Source organism: Ptiloglossa arizonensis, chromosome 5 (assembly GCF_051014685.1).
Source record: "Ptiloglossa arizonensis isolate GNS036 chromosome 5, iyPtiAriz1_principal, whole genome shotgun sequence".
In the NCBI taxonomy this organism is placed as follows: Eukaryota; Metazoa; Arthropoda; class Insecta; order Hymenoptera; family Colletidae; genus Ptiloglossa; species Ptiloglossa arizonensis.
In genome coordinates, this window is record NC_135052.1 from 7,097,780 (window position 1) to 7,110,073 (window position 12,294).

Here is a 12,294-nt window from a genome sequence, read left to right on the forward strand (position 1 = left end):
AGGTACAGTGAACCGAAAAGGAAAAATATGTGCGACGGGACGATCGAATTAACGTCGAGGTCCCTTTCGTGGGGCAGTTTAGTACGATAAATAATAACGCGAAATATAATCTACAGCGTGAAACGACTGTGGAATTCAGTAATTACGATTAATTGTTTTGTAATTCGCAATTGTATAACAACCGAAAATGTTCGACACCGACTTGTTGAGAAAATTTCACACCAGCGAATAACGAATTCCGATCGTCGAGCATCGTTTTTATTCGGAGTACGAATAACAAACAAGAACGAAGAATAACGTTTTGAACGGCGAGGCAGAGATAATTGTTATTTGGATAAAAGTGTCGATCGGAGCGATAAGAACTGGGTTAGACGCGAGGAATGCAGTGTTCCCTACCGTGACGACTGCATTAAATACGGTGAACTATTTTTTATCCATTTGAATTGCTCTGGTACGTTGTAATAAATAAACGTATACATGAAACTCGACGACTAGTTTTCCGTTTAACGATCGAAATTGTAAATAGTCGCTTAACAGTGATAAATAGTCTCGCGCGGTACATCAAGTGCATAACTGTACTCGATATTGGAATACGTATAGCGTGACCAATTTTTATTATCCACATTCGCAATTGTAAGAGCGGTAATTGACCGTATTTACACAACTGAACGTACAATTGTTCGTTCTTAATTACCAAATACCGAAAAATTTTAACTTCTCATTGAAATATTCGCTCGATTATTCGTCGTTGATAGAAGAATCCGATTTATATACGTTACAAGTTTAATTCGCTTAAATCGATTACTTAACAGCGCTGGAATACGATTGTCACAGATTTGTTAATACGTACGCCGAAACGTTCTTGGACGTGCATCCGACTCTATCGATCTGCTGAGACTATTATTGTTAACTGACACGTGCACGAATGATGGGACCGAGATGATTATCATCAAATACTCCACTCGACGCACTGTGAAGTTGTGGAACACCACTAGGTGGATTAATTTGCTAAATAAATGTTTCACGAAATTACAGCGAATCCTCAATGTTTGATTAATCGGTGGAAATTGTCGCGAGCAAATTGGCAACAATTATCTTAATTGTTCCGCAGCACCGAAGACAGTGCGCCGATAAAAACACGATAGAAAAAAAACTGTGCACGCTATTAAGCCCGTAACATCCATTATCGCTAATGTTGCCGGCGAAACGCTACTTCGATGCTTAACACGTTTCGAATAATGAAATTTTCAACGGAAAGTAGGTGTACTACGGCAATTCTACTCGATCGCCAAGTGCAAGATTTTAAATCGTCAAATATTCTCGTGTTTTCTCTGCTTTCTTTCCTCGACGCGTTACGGCGGTTAAACAGAACCGATAAACAGCGATCGTTAAGTTTCCGGCAATATAGTTACGAGGGGTGCGTTTGTGCTTACTGGAAAGTGCATCGCGATGCATTACGTAAGCAGTGACCCATTAATTTAAGATACGCGTCTAGACGATGTTACAGAAATTATCGAGGAAGAAGCTTGTCAAAGAATATCAAGCGCTCCACTATCGCGCAATTTAACGGGTTAATTAAACGATTCCACGATCGACTTTAAAAGCACGTTGTTCCCTATGCACGCCCCTAACGCAAGAGAAAACGTTCCAAGTTATCGAATGAGATAAAATTTTACAACGAACGATGAACTGTTCGTCGTTACCTGCATGCGTAGGTCGGATCAAATCGAGGCAAACAAGAACTTGGAAAAATATTGACACCGATATTTAGAACGGAGATATCTGTATAAGAAATTAAAATGAAATTATAGCCTGGTTTATTGGACGTATGCAAAGAATAAATGTCCGAGATCAAATTTGAATGGTTTTACAGGACGAATAAAATAAAAAAATAATCTTTCTCGGACAATTAAAGTAATCGATACTTTGTAATCGAGTATCGACAATCTTAAGAACTTTGAACAAAAACGGCTATTAGAAAAAATTTATCCTTTGAAATGAATAAACTTTCGTCGTACACTTTTATTTTTGTATCTTTATCCTGTAAAAGCGTATCAAAATTATAATTTTAATTATTAAAATTTCTGTTAAGTACTCGAGTAACTTTTTACTCGTAACTGTAACTTTTCACACGTTCTGGACAAAGGGTTTGGAGACCCTTTCTTTATCTAGCTTTCACGGTTAACGACATCGTTTCTAATTATTTTTTAACGTTGAACGTACGACCAAAGGCCGAGGTAGTAACGCTCCGCGACAAAAACTGAATACCGAAAGAGTGAAACTTACCTTCGCCGTGAGAACGTCCTCGGTTCACAGCTTCCGATTCACTTAGATGATCGACTTCCGTTCGCTATTCATCAGCTCTCGTTTTCTATACCAGAAGACAATCTCTCACGAAGTCGTCGAGTTCAGGCGAATAACCGTGAAAGTTTTGGGAATCGAGCCGGAAAACTGTTACTCGCGTCGACACTCACGCTTCGGTGACTCTGAAAGTAAAAAAAAAAACTCTTGTAAGCAAGCTGGTAACACGATCCAAGCGACCAAATCTATTTAAATATAATTCCAATCGATTTCTAAAACGTTAATACCTATTAATACAATTCGTACACTCGAGCGTAAAATACGTTTAGCGATTAATAATAAACTAGCGATCGAACGAAGCAATAATGCAAACTTTAAATAAAACGATAACGAAAGGTATACGTAATTGCAGATTTATTTTAAGGTAATAATGGTGGATATTATGGAGCAAATTGAACAAAGATTCTCGACCATGAATATGTTCCTTATGTAAAATTTAATATTAATAATTGCAAAGATGTATAGGAAGTGTTATAAAAAGTGTGCTGAAAATTTTTATAATTAACAATATCTATAGGAAGTGTCATAAAAAGGGTGCTGAAAATTTGAATAATTAACAATACATCTTCCTTTTCTGTATATAGAAAAGAATTGTTTGCGATAGAGTAATTTCATTTCACTCTTATTTTACAAAACGAATCGACGTTGTAGACATAGTAGACATAGTTGCACAGAGCAACCATTTTAGGCAGTATTTATTACGCTGAAAATGTAACCAATGCACTTCAATTTAAACGTCTCCAGTTTCTTCTCGTTGCAAATTGTTGAAATACTCTCGGGTATATTACGCTTTCCTTTCGTCGGGGTCAGACAAGTAGTATTGGCCTTTGCGTGGTCAGACGGACTACCGTACAAAGTTCTTTCGCGGAGAAAATGAAACTGTATTTCTGAATTTCCTGCTGCTGTGAGACCAGGTTTTCACTCCGAAAGAAACGAAACAAAGTGTTCAACTGAAAAGTACAAATTGTAAAAGTGAGGAAGGATATTCGTAATTTAATACGATGCGTTCGTGTAAAAATTGAAAGAGTCGCGCGGTCAATAACGCGACTCGGAAACATCGGCAAAAAACCAATACGTAACAAAAAAGCAAGAAGAGAGAACAATTACACGGACTATCAATTCTGAACTATCGCCAAAAAAATTGCCACTTGCTCTAAATTTTGCGAAACAATTGCCTCGAAATAATCGTCCAAGCTCTGGATTTCACGATCATTGAATCGTATTTGATTAAATAAATGAAAGTTAGAAAGTGCGCGAAACGATCTAGGGAAATGCAAAAGAAGATTTGAACAATTTTTCAACATTTGTAAAAATACAAATAAAAATCTGACATCGATTAGAAACTAATTCGAACTACGGTTCGAATATTTTGAAACGAGTTGTATGAACCAGCTACACGAATTATTTAAATAAAATACGAGTTACATTTCGGTTAGTGACTAGTCAATTTTTGTCGATTTTTATGGACAATATGTAACACCAGATTTTCCGATCTTTATCCTAAATCATTTTGTACGGAACACGGAAACGTAAATGCAAGGTTAAACCATAATTCGATTGAAAAATTTGTACAATTTCGCTAACACGATGAGAAAGCAAATGGATAACCGATAATAATGAGTCAGCGGGCGAAAAATGGACAGATTCGTAAGAAAGAAAAGCAGAGTGAAATTTTTTTTCATCGAGCTAGGAAATAGATTAAAAGTGGAGGAAGCTCGTGATCGGAAGTGAAGAAAACAAATAACAATTACGGTCACATTGGATCGCGATCTCCGATAAGAACGACAAAAATGGCACCCTCGCTGCTGACTGGAGAGATAAAGCAAGAATTCTATTAGCGGAGACTTAACAGTTCTGACGCGCTGTAATGCCACTTTCAATTTCAATTTTAATTTCATCTCTGTCGGCTCAGAGTATTTATCGAGTCTACATGACTGAGTTAACTACACAGTACTGTAGCTTTTTTCTTTTTGTTACGAACAAGACGTTTGTTTTCAAGAGGCACGATAATGATGTACTTAATTAAACATGTTTTTCCCGAGAGAGAAAAATAAAAGAATTATCTCGAGGTAAATTCAAATGTTTCCTCCTAAATGAAACGAGTTCTTAGATCCTCGGAGTAATGCCATTGAAGATGTAAAGAAAACACAGGGGAAACTATACGAGAAAACGCGAGACTTTTAACTACATTATTATTCATAACGGTACGACGAGCTTAAAAGAAAGTCTCGAGTATAAGTACTATTCGGACGATAAAAGTTAATAAATAAGCACGGAGGCAAGAAAGTTAATCGACATTGATTAAAAACTATAAATAATACCGAGTGAAGTTATTTCCAGCACAGGAGGCAACATTACAACTTTCCATTCTTTGTTTTTTTATTACTCTCGCATCGGTTCGATCCGTTTGAAAATCAATTTTGCTCGAGTACACAACCCGATCAAATTTTTCTCTACCGTTTCATAATACGAAATTGTTATTCGTTTCGAGTCAAAAGGTGGTTGCATCGATATTATTTCGTTGAAAAATACCGAAACCGAGCAAACTTCCGATCCAATTTTAAAAATTAAACGAACCAGTCTGTTTACGGATCTGTATCGATGAAATTCCTTACAAAAATCACCTCGCGAACAAAATCGCCTCGCGAGCAGTCCGAATCCGACTGAAATCTCTTCGAAACTTGTATATCACGACGATATATACACGTATAATCGAATACTTTAACCTGAAATCCAACCGGTCGAGTATTTGCTCGTTTTTTTCGATTATTCTCGCGTGTATACATTTCCATTGTTGTTTCTTCAAATTAATTACAATAACTCGTAACTGTGTGCGTACCGGTTCGGTAAATCCTGGAATATTATTAAGCGTCGCACATTTGCTGCGATTCGCTCTTATCCCTGGGAATTAACGCGAATGGAAAGCAGAGCTCTGTAAAGGGGAAGGTTTAAATAAGTGCGGCTTCGAGCGACACCGGGAACGTAAAACGTTCAAAGACTCGATGCAACGCGAGGGTAGCAGGGGAGGGTTGGAAGCGACGTGGTCGCAGACATTGTGACTGCACGTCAGCAACAGAAGAAACAAGCAACGGTAGCTACCGCTGACCGTAGAACGTACAATAAAATCCGGGCCCCGCCAGCGGCTTAACGAACACCAACGTTTTGTAACGGTGACTTCGGCTGCTTGAATTCTCTTCCGGCGTACGTGCCCGCTCGCGAACGAACCGGGAAAATGTTTTTGCGCAACGTTAGCGTCGCGACTGCGTCTCGGGACGGGCTTAATTCGGATAGAGTGGCCGCGAAAGAAATTCTCTTCCATTTAGTTCGCCACCGACACGGACCGATTCTGATCATTAGCCCCGGCTACCCACAGTTTTAAATGGGATCCGACAACGACGATCCGCCAGCGGCACGCGGGACTTTCGAGACGACCGCTCCTCTCTCTCTTCGAGCACCGATCTTCGATGCAATTTCACCCTCCGAACGTCCAATGAGAATCTCATCCGACGTTCGAGTTTTCCGTGTCTCTCGAAACCGTACCGGATATTGCGTGAAATAAAAAGGAGATTCGTAATAAACTGTATCGTTCGTTGTAAACGTCGTCCACAATTGTTCCCTCACCTTTACCAATCTCTGCTTTGTGTTACAAGTACGCTATGTTTGAATTGTAACGCAACACGTAATCGAAGTATGTTCATTTTTATTGCAACGTTCTGTCTGAAATCTATCACGGAAAATTCAAATTCGATGAAAATCCGCTCGGAACATTTCATCGAATGAATTATCATTCACACGTGCGAATAGTGTATAAATATTTGATTGTCTGTACATTTTGAGCGCGATTTTGTACGTAATCAGGTATCGGATAATTTTAGAGCGAAACGTTGAATGTTACAGTTTGAAATATCATAGGAATATGCATCGAAAGCTACCGATATGTATACACAATTTCTCGTAAATCTTCACTTTTCTAACACGGTGTCACCTCTCGGGGTATCTCCCGACGGTTTCACAAACTCAGAAATGAAAGATGCGAGCACGGAAGAACGTTAGCGAAACACGAATCTGACACCCCGTTGGCAAACCTGCTATTCCTCTAACGCGTGATTAATTTGGTTGAAAAGAGGCAGACGGAAAGAGCGAGCGAGAGAGATAGAGTACCATCCATCAACAAGAGCAAGCACCGCCAAGCTGGCTTCCTCAAATATTAACACAATGGCAACATGGAGCGTGCAGTAGCAACAAGCTCTGTTTCCCCGCTTGTGAACCGGTACGACGAAAGACAAGGCGAGAAGATGGTTGATTTCCAGCGGAATGGATACTCGGCTAACAGTTTCATCCAGGTTGACACCACTTCCGCGGGCTTGCATTTCCATTTGTTACTTACGATCGAAGATCGTGAATTGAAATTATATATTAACGATAATAAAACGGAATAAATCGTATAATTGAGAACGTTGATATTCACTGCGAAGCATTTGATACTCTTTCATCCTTTTACCGCTTCGAGCTATCAAAATTCATTCGTGTTTTATCTACCCAATTTTCTACATTTTTGTACACTAAAGATGGAGACATGGTAGACATAGTTCCACAGAGCAACCATTTTAGGCACTATTTATTACGCTGAAAATGTAACCAATGCACTTCAATTTAAACGTCTCCAGTTTCTTCTCGTTGCAAATTGTTGAAATACTCTACAATTAATACACCGTGTACCACTATGTTCGAGAAACTCTCCTCTAGTTTTAAAGATCGATTAGCATTTTCTAACGCTTTTTACTTTTTACGTAATACCTCATTATTGTCGAAAATTGTAGGTTTTTATAAAAACTCGTGTTCTTCGAAAACTGGGAGTGAGATGGCAATTCGACTTTCGGATTCTTGTTCGGGAAGTGTGAATCTACAAGAATCGCTCACTGGTTTTGAGAAAGCAAAAATCGTGTCGGACAGTGTTATTGACAAAACAATTTCAACTGAAAGAATAAAATTATTTCACCGTCGTGAAAGTGTCTCAATATTTCTCGTTTACATTGCGAAAGAACACGAACATTTTTATAAAGGAAAAATACAGATGTATAAAATTTGTATATCGCGATACAGTTAGAAATCTAAAAAAGAATAAGTTACGATATACTTTATTGAACGTTTCACGCGTTTCCAATTTGAGATATTTCCGGCGAATTTCTCGAGGAAAAAGAAACACGAGCGAGCAACGAACGATTTAAATTCCAATCTGAAACACTGTCTCGAAATTTCGGCATGCTAAGGAGACGCTGCGCAACACAGAGGGAAGTTCGACAGCTGCAGTGAAAGTACTTTAACTGAGGAGAACCATGTTTGCTCGTAAGCTTTGGGAAGACTGTTTGAGGTCAACCACAGCAGAAACGACGAAAACTCACGGTGCATCGAAGCTGTTCCCGCAACTAGAACTCGGCAAAGTGGCCCTCCCACCGAAATCATTGCCAAGCTTCGTTTCGTCGAGAAAAACATTTATCGTTCGGACATTGGTGTTGCACTTTCATCCGGTAAGTACTTTCCAGAATGCATTCTGTCGTCGTGATTGCATCATTTCCAGCAAACGAATCCTCGGGAAGGATTATCGAGTCTAGTATGAAACTTGGAAAGAAAAGTAACTTTTCCAACTGGTGGTTTACCTTGCCGTGGAAACTTCGTTAAAATTGAGATCTCGACGATCTTATTTAGAACTCGGTTGACGTAATAATAGTAATTACGATGTAACACGAGTCTCGAAGTACACACGTGCAACAATTTCCCTCGCATACGTCATCCGATCGTGTCTCGAGAGCTCTCATCAGAGCTACATTACAGCTACTTACTAGTTACTAGTGCCGAGTAGTTACTGGTACTCGGTAGTTATGTCGTCAAATTAGATGTTACTTAACGCGGACACCTATGGCACGGACGCTAATTGAGCAAACAGTTTCGATCTATCATTTCGCAATGATTTTTCCATCTAGAAGAGAGACGAATTAATTGTCGGCGCTTCGTAATCCACACAATACGATTCTCTAAATTTCTTTCACTTTCTTCGTTGCTTGTTCGTATAGTTCCTTAAGATACGAGGATAAATGTAACGTTACGACACAGAATTATATTGCAACGCATAAGAATACATTGAACAGTGAATATTTTAACGAAACGTTGAAATGTGTAACTCGAACACACGTAAGTGTTCTTTCGTTCAATTTATACTCCCAAAAAGGAGACTTTAACGATTTAAAAAACTATGTATTACGAAGACCAAGATGAGTCGAAAAAGACCCAAGAAAGAAATTAGAAAGGTTCGGAAAGTTTAACCGTTTACGTCGTTTTAAATGGTAACTGCGCAAACATTGCGCAAGAAATTTTGCAGAACAACGTCACAATATTTCGTACCGACCCGAAACCATTCGCTAGTGTATACTCTTGTAACCGTTGTGTAAACTGTGTCCTCCTTTCATTCGCAGTCCTTTTTCTTTTCATACGTCGTTAATTAACTTTATCCATTTATAGCGGATCATATTATATAAATGGATAATATCGTAATATCCAGTATCGTGCTGGAGTGTAGGTCTATTTTAAGTCGGCCATCTTATAATCGCAACGCGTGTAAGAATCATTGAAACTTATTGTTACGACATCGATGGATTCATTCGGACGATGGACAATTGTTAATTCTTCCGTTACGACATTCCTCTCCGCTGAAACGCCTTCGTTGAACGAGACACCGTGCCAAAAGTGTATACGTTGATTGTTAAAGTTTGAAAAATTAACAGCTTGACAGAGCTACCGACAGATTTCGGAATATTAAGGTATATTTTATACGTATCTCGAAATAAAACCTATCGACGAGGAAAAAAAGGAATTTATAAAATTGATTACACGTGTAGAATAGAAAAAGTCATAACATTTTCAGAAAACGTGCTATGGGATTTGAACTACGTTTCATTATCAAAGCAGTTGGAACCAGTCATTTTGGTTGGTAAATCTAGTGTTGAACGAATGAATTTTTTGACAAAAAAAAAAGAACTTTTCTTCGAAGCAAAATATTTATTAAGTGTGCGTATGTACGTACGTGATTGTTCGGACTATTCTGGACGATAGAGAATTGAAAGTGAATTGGAATGTGTTTGGAATTGTGCAGAAGAAAACCAAATACGCGTTTACTTTTAAGAAGTTCGTATGGCCCTTTCGAAAGTATAATAAATTGTGCGTATGTGTGCGCGAGGGATCCAGAACGAACGCAACGAACGAAGAATGGATCGAAAATCAAGCGTGGGACAGTGTAGCACAGAAATAAATGAATAGCGTTAGGACATCGTTATTAATCCTGTTTCTTTTATCTGTTTAAATTATATTGCGAAACTTACGTCGCGGCCTCTCGATATTCATATCTATATTTCTAATTCCTTAACAATTTCGCGTCCGACGACACCGCGTTGATGTCACGTGTAAGTCGATAGTCAATTCCCAATGGCACTACGTTAGTGTCACACGGAATCCAGTAGTCAATTGTCGATGGCACCACGTGAAGTCACACGTACGTCGATAGTCGTCAATTGTCGATGGTACCGCATTAGTGTTACGCGGAATCCAGTAGTCAATTGTCGATGACGCCACCTGAAGTCACATGTACGTCGATAGTCGTCGATACTCAATGGTGCTACGTTGATGTCACATGTGAGCCGATAGTCGTCAATTGTAGACGGCGCCACGTTGGCGTCACGTGCAAACCTATAGTAAATCGTCGATGTCACTCTTTAGCTTGCACCAAGGTATTGTACGTATATCCTGGACGTTTCGTGATGAGTAAATGAAAAGTCCTAACGATTTCCGTGCTTTACTATTCTATATTATAATTACTAAGAAGAAAAAAAAACGCCAACGGCAAACAGGTGAGCTCCAAACGAGAGATACGGACGTCGAACGAAATTATAATACATTCACGAAACTAACGTACACAAGTGTCGTACACAAGTGTCGATAAACGTGTCTTCATTAAACATTGAAAATCCCCAAATTCGAGGTAAACATACCGAAGAGAGCGACTACAGTCGGCCGTCGTACGTCAATAGCGTCTCGTAGTCAGCGAGTGTACTCGCCCGTCGTAAACAAAAGGATTAACCCTCAAGGGAGAAACAGTCGCACCGAAGACAGAATCGGTCGAAGCGAACACCGCTAGGCGTATTAAGAATGTCCGATGATTTTTCAGCAACACAGAAGTCCGGTGGACGTTGAGTAAACGCGCTGGGTAAAAACTGACGCATGAAGCCTGCTCGGTCTTCCTTTTTCATCGGCGCGGCTATCCAGCCGTCGCTATCGCGGCCCTGACAATGTAAATTCGGCATTGTGCCCCCTTGAAAAATGCTAGCCCGGCTGCGTCCTCTTTCACCGCGTTTTCCGCTCTATTTTCGCCAGCACGCTGCCTCCTACCGTTAACACCCCTCGCCTCGTCTCGCCTCGTCTCACCGTCACTTTTACGACGTCTCTTTCCGGCGCCGTTTCCCGGTCTCCTTTCAGCTTTCAAGCAGGGATGCTTGATCGTCCCCCGGCACCCGGAAACACCGCTTTTGTCCACGCGTTACCGGTTACATCGAGTCAACTCGATCGATTAGGGTGGGTGGAGCCTTTGGACAGGTAACGTCGTTTTTCACGGCGCTCCCTTCTTCCAAACATGCGGGGCGAGACGAGGCCCTTTCGACGTCTCGAAAATCGGCAATTGCGCGCACGTGAGGAGGGAGGGAGAAGCTTAGCCCGATATCGATCGATATGCTACACACGACTCGATCTCGTTTTTCCGTGTTTGCGATTCAGGCGTGATCCCCAAGACGAATGGATACGAGATCTTGGAATATATTACGAATGAATTTTTTGACAGTTTCTCGAAACGGGAGTGGGGTTGACGGGGAAAACGTCGATGCGTAGAGGGGTGAGTGTCGAGGGAATTAAGGCAGAAGCGTGGCATTGAAATTCATGAAATTTAGGGTTCCCCGATTGATGGAATATGGGAACAGCCATCGATTTTGCAGCGATAGGAAATACAGGCATTTATATCTGTTATTCGGGAGTTGTAATCGATCGCTATCTGCGAGGAGACAGTTCAGCCCCTGAGACAGAGATTTCGAAGGAACTGAAACGGAGAACAACGTGTCGCGAAGTATAGTTACGAAATGAACAAAGCCTGTGTCACATTACCATTGAAAATGAGCTTCTTATTTGTGACCCGTGGAGTACGTTTACCCTCCAATGTATCCACGCGTACAAAATATAAAAGGAAGAGGCAATATTTTGCTCTATAATAATAGATGCGCGTTTAATTGGACCTTTGAAAGTCATTTCGTAACTTGCAACGACTTTCGAGAGCACGTATCTACAGACGAGAGATAGAGCGGAGGCTAATTTAACGAGACGGTGGGGATAGCAAGAATAAACGTTTAAAAACGGTGAGAGATCTAGTTATTCCGAATTTTAAAAAATTGAAGAAATTAAAAAAATTAAAGAAATTTAAGAAATTTAAGAAATCTAAAAAATTCAAAAGACAAGCGCGAAGTGAATTAACTCAAACTTCGAGAAAGCCTTTCCATTGGTCGATGTACCGCTAATTGTGATTAACGCATTTACGGAAACTCTTTCTTAAAACGACGTTTCACGGACCGTTTTCATTCGACGCTAGCGTAGATTCTAAAAAACCTCCATCCGCGTAAACATTCAAGGCACGCGTTCCAGTCCGACGACGATCTTACAATTACAACGTTGCGAGGTAACTCGAAACGTGGCCCGTGAATGAAAAAATGGCCAGGAAATGCGAAGAAGCGTCCCACAAAACAGCAGTGAGAATTTTTCAGCTCGAAGGCGCAGCAATATGGACTTTTCCGCTTGGAAAAGTGTCCCCCTTCGTTTTATCTCCCTAGAAATAACTTTCGTTGCCTG

The 12,294-nt window shown here is 40.1% G+C and overlaps 1 protein-coding gene across 2 annotated transcripts in view; it reads right to left on the minus strand.

The window, feature by feature from the left end:
* Pgant9 (polypeptide N-acetylgalactosaminyltransferase 9) overlaps positions 1-12,294 on the minus strand; it is a 287,854-nt gene that overhangs the window by 234,641 nt on the left and 40,919 nt on the right. For both annotated transcript variants that reach the window (XM_076311692.1, XM_076311693.1), the window contains exon 2: positions 2,287-2,486. The gene's annotated coding sequence lies outside the window, so the exon portion shown is untranslated. The remainder of the gene's footprint in view (positions 1-2,286; positions 2,487-12,294) is intronic.